General features: G+C 32.8%; 2 pseudogenes; both read right to left on the reverse strand.

Annotated features, from left to right (window-relative positions):
• Positions 1-536: 536 nt before the first annotated feature.
• On the reverse strand, positions 537-1,266 carry LOC100683633 (annotated as a pseudogene).
• Positions 1,267-9,777: 8,511 nt separating this feature from the next.
• Positions 9,778-9,918, reverse strand: LOC119867237 (annotated as a pseudogene).
• Positions 9,919-10,201: the final 283 nt, after the last annotated feature.

Below are 10,201 nucleotides of genomic sequence, written 5' to 3' on the forward strand. Positions count from 1 at the left end.
TAAGGAAGCCACCAGATACACTTAGGAGCCAGCCAAGCCTGAGAACCCATAAAGCCATCACTGAAAAAAGTTAGAACAATAGACTTATAGCAGAGACAACTGAACACTATTTTGTGCTCTTCTTTGCAATTGTATTTCAAGTTCCTTCCAAAACAAGACCCAAAGAACCCCCAGGTTCAAGTATGTCCCTGGTCTTGGTCCTCTACTGTCTTGTATTCATGCTTGAGTATTCATTCACCAACACTAAACCCCAGGATAGAAGATATGACATAGCAGGACTCCGTCCTCCATAGCATGAGTCTTCTGCTGATTTCAGAGGCGGTAGTGGCAGACAATATGGAAAACACACTGGAACTTTTCATTGGAACTGGGCTGTAATGAGAAGTGCCTACCAGAAACATCATCATATTTTTCCTGACCCTTCTATCTAGTTGTTGAAGATATAGCAGAAAATAATCTTTTCTGAAGATACTGGATAACAATTCCAAAAAACAAAACACATGCCTCCACTGCACTGTGCTTTCAGAGTTCTCAGTTTAGTTCAGCAGCCAAATGAGTTGATTGGTGCATTCATCTCCATAGCCAAGTAAGCCCACCTCTTTGAGAAGGCTCACTCTCTTCTTGGTAGCATGAGAGATGGAAAGGCATTAAGAACTCAGAAATTGCCTGGAAATTCTTCCCCAGAAAGGCAATTTCATGAATGAGGTCTTCCAGCACATAACACCATACTTCTCTAGGTGCTTCTCAATTACTGTGTTGTCTGTCAAAAGGATGATTTTGTTCTTGATTTTGCCTTGTCCATGTTTCAAGATGAGTTCCCAGACAGACTTCAGATTTGGAAATCCTCAGATAATATAAGGTTCCAATATACACAGTATTTTTATGGTCTGGAGAGTAACTTTGACAAAGACACCACTGAAAAATCTTTAGGCTAACCTTGCAGTGGTCCTCTGCACTAGTAAACTCATCCCATTAATACTTTGGGTGTATACAGTAAAGACCAAGAAATGTTTATCTGGCACTTCCTAGCCATGAGGTTTCACTTCTTTCTAGTTGTCTGAGTTGGGCCCTGTCGTGTTGTTGCTTCCAGGAATCACTTAGGAACATTTACAGTTGCTGAAACTTGAGTTCTTTTCCTTTCTTTGGCTCCTTCTTGTTTAAAAGTGCCTGCTTTGTTTGAATGGCTTTGAGGGTCTGATAAGCCTTCCTCTTTTTCAGGAAATTTTCTAGAACCAAAGAGATCTTTTTTCTTTGCTCTAGCTTCATCTTTCCAAAACTGTGGCTACTGCTATGCACAGTCCTACCACCTAGGGAAGAGAAAACCACTTTATGTTTACTTAACAATAGAGACGTCCCTTCTAGCTCACTACTAGCCAGCCAGCCAGCCAGTGCCCAGTTAGTTGAGGTCTTGCTAATGCTGATTCCTGCCAAAAGTTACACAAAGGTTCCTTCACACTGCTTCCATCCACTTTAGAGCCATCTTTAAAATGCCAACCTCTTCGTTTTCACTATATTGACTTAATACTGGTGGCTGGGCTATAAACAAAGAAATGCTTCAGATAATGCACCTATGACTTCTGGTGTGGAATGACAATTTTAAAATGCTAGGAAATAAACTGTGAATTTGGAATTAAAATCAAGCAAAATTTTCTTCAAAACTTAAACCCCAAAATATCTTTTAGATATCTGAAAGATCTTCTTTTGCTACAAGAAATGTTAAGTGAACTTATTCAGGTTAAAGGGGAAAACTCAAATATAAGTGAATAAAGAACAGTCAGTATTTTTCTACTTAATTTCTTTAAAAAGCAGTTAACTATTTGAAGAAAAAGTAACAGTTTGTTGTGGAATTTATAATATGTAGAAGACACATGATGAATAGCACAAAGGAATAGCACAAAGTAAATGGAAGTATATTTATATATGGTTTTTATATTATATGTGAAATGTTATACTATTAATTCAAGGTATATACTATGATAGGTTAAAGATGTATATTGTGACCACTAAAAGGAATCACTAAAAAAATAGAACAATGAGATAATAAGCCAAAAGAGGAGTTATTATGTAATACTGAAAAATACTTAATTTAAAAGGAGACATGAAAAGATAGAATAAGAAAAAGAATAGATGGGAAAAATGGAAAACCAATAGTAGACTGAAACCTAACCAAATCAATAATTATGTTAAGTGTAAAAGTACAAGACAACCAATTAAAAGAGAAGAAGATCCAAGTATATGTTGTTTTCAAGATACATAGATATGGGTAAGCTAAAAATGAAAGTATAGAAAAACTATATACCATGACACAATAATTATAAGAAGGCTGGAATAACTGTATTAATATCAGACAAAGTATACCATTTGCAATAGCATCATAAAGAATAAAATACTTGGGAATAAATTTAATCAAGGAGATACAATATCTAAACATTGAAAAGTATAAGAAACTGATGACAAAATTGAGGAAGACACAAATAAATGGAAAGATATTCTGTGCTTATGGATTAGAAGAATTGATATTGTTAAGTATCAATACTACTTAAAGAAACCTACAAAAAAAAAAAAACCTACAGATTCAGTGCAATCCCTATCAAATTCTAATGGAATTTTCACAGAAATAGAACAAATAATTCTAAAATTTGTATGAAACCACAAAAGACCCCTAATAGCCAAAGCAATCTCTTTCAGAAAGAACAAAACTAAAGATATTCATGCTTCCTGAGTTCAAATTATATTACAAAGCTATAGTAATAAAAACAGCATGGTATTAGCATAAAAACAAACACACAAATCAGTGAAATAGAATAGACAGCCCAGGAATAAACCCACACATATACAGTATACTAATTTTCAACAAAGTCACCAAGAACACACAACGGAGGAAGGATAGCTTCTTCAATAGTGTTGGGAAACTATATATCCACAAAACAAACAAACAAAAAGAAAAAGAAACTGGACCCCTATCTCACACCACTCACAAAATTGAACTTGGAATGGATTAAAGACAAGTGACTTCAGGTCTTACATTTAAGTCTTTAATCTATTCCTTGGAATCTTGTATTTTCTTTATAAATTATTTATAGGAACATATATATATTCAATATATATAATATAGTATATATATTCAAATCATTTTCATTCATTATTTTATTTATTCAACAACTGAATATTTTCTATTACCTTAGTTTTCAGATAATATATTGATAACAAGAATGAAGAAAGAATTATATGGTTGATTTGGCAAGTCTACATGCTACTGAAATGATTAATTAAAAGAATACTAAAGAAAAATAATCTTTATATTTTCGCTTCATTTATTAAGAAAATTATTTTTTTTAATTGGGGTCTTTTTTTCACTTAAAAATAGTAGAAATAAAAGTAATATTTAAAACTTCTTAAAAAGAACTTTGTAAAAAAGAAAACTTCTTGGCTAAAAATTATGAAATCCTGCTAAGAAGAATTAAAATTTTTAAAAATCAGGGAGATAATCTATGTTGATGGATTACAAAATACAGATGTCAAGCAGATGCATGCTGCTAGTGTCAAATGTCCCCAAATTAACCTATTGACTCAATGCACTCCAAAAGTTCCAGATGATTCTAAATTATATATGAAAATACAAATAATATAGTATAGTTCAAAACATCTTGTAATAGAAGAATAAAATTAAGGGCTTTTATTACTTAATTTCAAGATTCACTTATCAAAAGATAGCCTTAGATGAGAGAGCAAGAGAAGAACAAAACAACCAAAAACAAGTAACAGAAAAGCAATATGTACATATTTGTCGGTAATTACTTTGAATGTAAACAAACTAAATACTCCAATCAAAAGACAAAGGGTGATGGATAAAAAAAATCAGATCCTTGGGGCACTTGCATAGCTTAGTCCCTTAAGCATCCAACTCTTGATCTCACTCAGATCTTGATCTCAGGGCTGTTTTTTGTTTTGTTTTGTTTTAAGATTTTATTTATTTATTCATAAGAGACACACAGAGAGAGGCAGAGATACAGGCAGAAGGAGAAGCAGGTTCCACGCTGGGAGCCTGATGTGGGACTCCATCCCAAGACCCCTGGGATTAGGACAGGAGCCAAAAGCAGACACTCAATCACTGAGCCACCCAGGCGTCCTCAAGGCTGTTTGAAAAAAGGGGGGGGGGGGACAAGACCCATCTATATGCTGCCTGCAAGAGACTCATTCTCAAACCTAAAGATAAATGCACATTGAAAGTGAAGGAATGGAAAGCATTTATCATGCAAATTGAAGTGAAAAAAAAAAGGTGTAGTAGCAATAGTTATATTGAACAGAATAGACTTTAAAACAAAGATTGTAACAAGAGACAAAGAAGGACACTATCTAATCATAAAGGGAAGAATCCAACAAGAAGATATAACAACTGTAAAATGGGAACTCCCAAATATATAAAACAGCTACTAACAAACGTAAAGGAAGTAATCAATAGTAATACAATAATAGTAGGGGACTTTCACACCCACATACATCACTGGATAGATGATCTAAACAGAAAATCAGCAAGGAAACAATGGCTTTAAATGACACATTGGACCAGATGTATCTAACAGATATATTCAGAACATTCCATCTTGAAACAGTGGAATACAGATTTTTCTCAAGTGTATATGGAATATTCTCCAGAATAAATCATATATTAGCCCACAAAACCAGTCTCAACAAATTAAAAAGGATGGAAGTCATACCATGCATCTTATCCAATCACAATGCTATGAAACTAAAAATCAATCAAAAGAAAAAAAAATCTAGAAAGAACACAAAAACATGGAGATTAAATATCATATTATTAAGCAATGAATGAATGGGTCAATCAAGAATTCAAAGAGGAAATAAAGAAATACATGGAGACAAATGAAAGCAAAACCACAATGGCCCAAAATTTGGGGGATACCACAAAACTTTTCTAAGGGAAGTTTATAACAATACAGGCCTATCTCAAGAAGCCAGAAAATTTTCAAACAACCTAAACTTATACCTAAGGGAGCTAGCAAAAGAAGAACAAACAAAACCCAAAACCAGTAGAAAGAAGGAAATCATAATGATTAGAACAGAAGTAAATGAAATAGAAACAAACAAAAACAAAACAAAAACCCCCAATGAAACATATTAATGAAATCAGGAGCTGAGTCTTTGAAAAGATCAACAAAATTGATAAACTTTTTGTCACATTCATCAAAAAAAAAGAGAGAGAGAGAGAGGATGGACTCAAATAAACAAAATCAGAAACAAAAGAGGAGAAATAACAATCAATACCACAGAAGTACAAAGAATTATAAGAGAATATTATGAAAATTATAGGCCAATAAATTGGACAACCTAGATGAAATGGATAAACTAGAAATATGCAACTTCCCAAAACTGAATCAAGAACTAAAAAATTTGAACAGACCAATTACCAGCCAAAAAATTGAGTAATCAAAAACTCCCAACAAACAAGTCTCAGACCAGACAGCTTCACAGATGAATTTTACCACTTAAAGAGTTAATACCTATTTTTTTCAAACAATTCAAAAAAATAGAAGAGAAATGAAAGCTTCCAAATCCATTCTATAGGGCCAGCATCACCCTGATACCAAAACCAGATAAACATACTACCAAAAAAAAAAAAAAAAAAAAAGAACTGTGGGTGAGTATCTCTGTTGAACATGAAAAATCCTCAACAAAATATTAGCAAACCAAATCCAACAATACATTAAAAAAAAAACATTCATCATGATCAAGTGGGATTTATTACTGAAATGCAAGGGTAGTTCAATCTTTGCAAATCAATGTGATACATCACATCCATAAGAAAAGGAATAAAAACCATTTCAACAGGTGAAGAAGAAGCATTTGACAATGTACAACATCCATTCATGATAACCCACAACAGAGTGGGTTTAGAGGGAATATACCTCAACATAATAAAGTCTATATATGAAAAACCAACAGCTAATATTATACTCAATGGTGTAAACCTGAGAGCTTTTCCTGTAAGATCAAGAACAAGGGAAGAATGTCCACTCTCACCACTTTTATTCAACATAATACTGGAACCCCAGGCCACAACAAATCAGACAGGAAAAAAGAACTAAAAGGCACCCACATTGGTAAATAACAAGTAAAACTATCACTATTTGCAGATGACATGATACTATATATAGAAAACCTGAAAGATTCCACCAAAAAATTGCTAGAACTGACAAATAAATTCAATAATGTTGCAGAATACAAAATCAATATACAGAAATCCCTTTCATTTCTATACACTAATAATGAAGCAGCAGAAAACAAAATTAAGAAAACAATCCCATTTACAATTGCATCAAGGAGAATAAAATGCCTAGGAATATACTTAACCAAGGAAGTGAAAGACCTGTACTTTGAAAACTATAAAACATTGGTGAAAGAAATTGAAGATGACACAAAGAAATGGAACGATATTTCATGCTCATGGATTGGAAGAACTAATATTGTTAAAATGTCCATGCTGTCGAAAGCACTCTACAGATTTAATGCGATCTCTATCAAAATACCAACAGCATTTTTCACTGATGAGAACAAATAACCCTAACATTTGTATGGAACTGCAAAAGATACCAAGTAGCCAAAGTGATCTTGAAAAAGAAGAACAAAACCGGAAGGTACTACAATTCCAGATTTCAAGATATAATACAAACCAGTAGAAATCAAAACAGTATGATACAGGCACAAAAACAGACACATAGATCAATAGAACTGAATAGAGAGCCCAGAAATAAACCTACAATTATGTGGTCAATTAATCTTCAATAAAGGAAGAGAGAAAATGCAATGGGAAAAAAGTCTCTTTAACAAATGGTGTTGAGAAAACTGGTCACCTACATGCAAAAGAATGAACCTGGACCACTTTCTTATACCACACCACACACAAAAATAAACTCAAAATGGATTAAGAGCCTAAATGCGAGACCTGAAACTCAAAATTCCATAAAAGAGCTTAGGCAGCAATTTCTCTGACATCAGCCATAGGAACATTTTTCTAGATATGTCTGCTGAGGCAAGGGAAACAAAAGCAAAAATAAATTGGGACCAAGTCAAAATAAAAGGCTTTTGCACAGCAAAGGAAAAAAAATCAACAAAACAAGAAGACAACCTACTTAATGGGAGGAGATATTTGCAAGTGACATATCTGATAAAGTATCTTAAATATATAAAGAACTTACAGAACTCAACACAAAAGAACACAAATATTCCAATTTAAAAATGAGCAGGGGCAGCTGGGTGACTCAATCAGTAAAGTGTTTTACTCTTGATAAAGCGTTTTACTCTTATTTTACTCTTTCAGCTCAGGTCTTAAGCTCAAGGTTGTAAGATGAAGCTCTGCATTGGGCTGCCTGCTCAGCATGGAATCTCCCTGGGATTCTCAGTCTCTCTCCTTCTGCCCCTCACCACGTATGTTCTCTCTTTCTTTTTCCCTCTCTCTCAAATAAATATATCTTTAAAATAAAATAAAATAAAATAAAATAAAAATGGCAGAAGACATGAACAAACATTTCACCAAAAAAGACAGACGGATGGCCGATAGACATGAAAAGATGCTCACCATCAGGGAAATGCAAATCAAAACCACAACAAGATATCACCTCATCACCAGTCAGAATGGCTGATAATCAAAAACTCAAAAAAACAAGTTTTGATGAAGATGTGGAGAAAAAGGAATTTTTATGTAGTATTGGTAGAATGCAAAATGGTGCAGTCACTTTGGAAAACAATATGAAGTTTCCTCCAAAAATTAAAAATAGAATTATCATATTATCTAGTAATTCCACTACTGGGTATTTACCCAAAGAATATGAAAACACTAATTTGAAAAGATATGTGTATTCCTGTATTCAGTGCAGCATTATTTATAATAGCCAAACTATGGAAGCAGTCCATATGTCCATCAATAGATGAATGGATAGGGATGCCTGGGTGGCTCAGCGGTTGAGCGTCTGCCTTGGCTCAGGGCATGATCCCAGGATCCGAGATCGAGTCCTGCATTGGGCTCCCTGCAAGGAGCCTGCTTCTCCCTCTGCCTGTGTCTCTGTCTCTCTCTCTCTATGTCTCTAATAAATAAATAAATAAATAAATAATCTTTTAAAAAACAGATGAATGGATAAAGAAGCTGTGAGATATATATAGATATAGATATGGAATATCACTTGGTCATAAAAATAAATGAAATCTTGCCATTTGCAGCAACATGGATTGATCTAGAGAGTATAATGTTGAGTGAAATAAGTCAGAGAAAGACAAATGCCATATGATTTTACTCACATGTGGAATTTAAGAAACAAAACAAACAACAACAAAAAAAACTAAAAAAAAAAAACAGGCTCTTAACTATAGAGAATAAACTGATGGTTAGGAGAGGAGGTTGGTAGGGAAATGGGGGATATAAGTGAAGGGGATTAACAGTACACTTATAATGATGAACACTGTGTAATGTATAGAATTGCTATATCACTATGTTGTACACCCAAAACTAATGTAACACTGTATGTTAACTATACTGGAATAAAATTTTTTAAAAAAAGAATTAAATGAAACGAAGAAAGTGCTAGAATATAAAAAAATAAGAAAGTATTCACAAGACTTAAACCCAATAATGATTTGTATCCAGAATATATATATAACTTAATGATACAAAGCATCTAATAAAATTAATGAGTAAAGGACTTGAATAGATAGTTGCCAAAAGGTATGTGCTGACCCATATGCACAAAAAAAGTACTCAATGTAATAATAGTCATTGGTGAGATACAAATAAAACCACAGTGAGGTATCACTTAAGCACCTGCTAGAATGACACCACCAAATGCTGGCAATGATGTGGAACAATTATAACTTTCATACATTGTTGGAGAAAGTGCAAAATGGTACGACCACTTTGAAAAACTAGCAACTTATAAACTGGAATATATGACTCAGGAATTCCACTCCTTGGTGTCTACCCTAAGAAAGAAAGCATATATTTGGTAAAATGCTAGTAAATGTTTAGTCATTATCTCTAAAAGATATCAATAAAAATCTAAAAATTTTAAAGCTCTGTTTTGTACCATATGCACTATGTACTATTTATATATGCAAGAATATAGGGGAATTTCATACATTATACTGTGAACAAAAGACGTAAAAGAGTTTACTATATGATTCTATTAATTTGAAGTTCTAAATTTGGTGAAATTAATTTATAATAGAAATCAGAACAGCAATTATCTCTAGTGATGGGGTGGGCAGTTGACGTTGACTGGCAAGGGAGCACAAAAGAGATTTCTGGAGTAATGTGAAATATGTTCTATCTTAATGTCAATGTGGGTTATATGTGTGTATATATTTGTCAAATTTCATCAAACTATACATTTAAGATATGTGCATTTATTGTACAACACTTAAGATATGTGCATTTATTGTACATAAAGTGTACTTTAAGAAAAATATTTTTAAACTTTAGTTTTGCTTTTGTTATCCTTTCTCAACCAAAATTTCCATTAAAAGTTGTAAAATATATCTCTGGTAAGATAATATGTGAAAATGTTTGTAAATATAATAAAACACAAAGGACTGGCTTTGGGTACAATGTTAGAAGTGGTAACTAGGCAATTGGAATATGTGAAAATTTTAAATTGCTTTGGAAATTTAAAGGTTTAGTTATTTTAAAGAAGGGGAGAAAATTAGAAGAGATTTTTCCAGAGTTTCTAATACTATCCATTTTTTAATGCTCAGTGTTTTTATTTTATGACTGGGTAGGACAATACTACTATTTTAAGTAACCTCACAAATATTAAAATATTGAATCATAAAACAAAATGTAATTTTGGGTTTCCCAATTGATCTATCCCTTTAATACACTTGATCTTAGCCAAAAGGCTGAGAAGCAATGATCTATTATTTTAATAGACATTACTTTGTTAATAGATGTAATTTTTACATTTATAAAGTGGAAGAACAAAATGGAAATATACTCTCATCATCGGTCTGTGACCCTTGGCTACCCTAGATCTACATTTTCTCTTTAATCTTTTCCAAATCTCTTTCTTTCCACCTCATCAAAATGTATCTGTCAGTCAAAGTTAAGGAAAACAGCACAGATCTATATTTAGATGAGAGACTTAAAAAAGGTACTTGCAATAAGCTATTATAATTACTATTGTTACAAGTGGTT

Source organism: Canis lupus, chromosome 32, assembly GCF_011100685.1.
Source record: "Canis lupus familiaris isolate Mischka breed German Shepherd chromosome 32, alternate assembly UU_Cfam_GSD_1.0, whole genome shotgun sequence".
Taxonomy (NCBI): domain Eukaryota; kingdom Metazoa; phylum Chordata; class Mammalia; order Carnivora; family Canidae; genus Canis; species Canis lupus.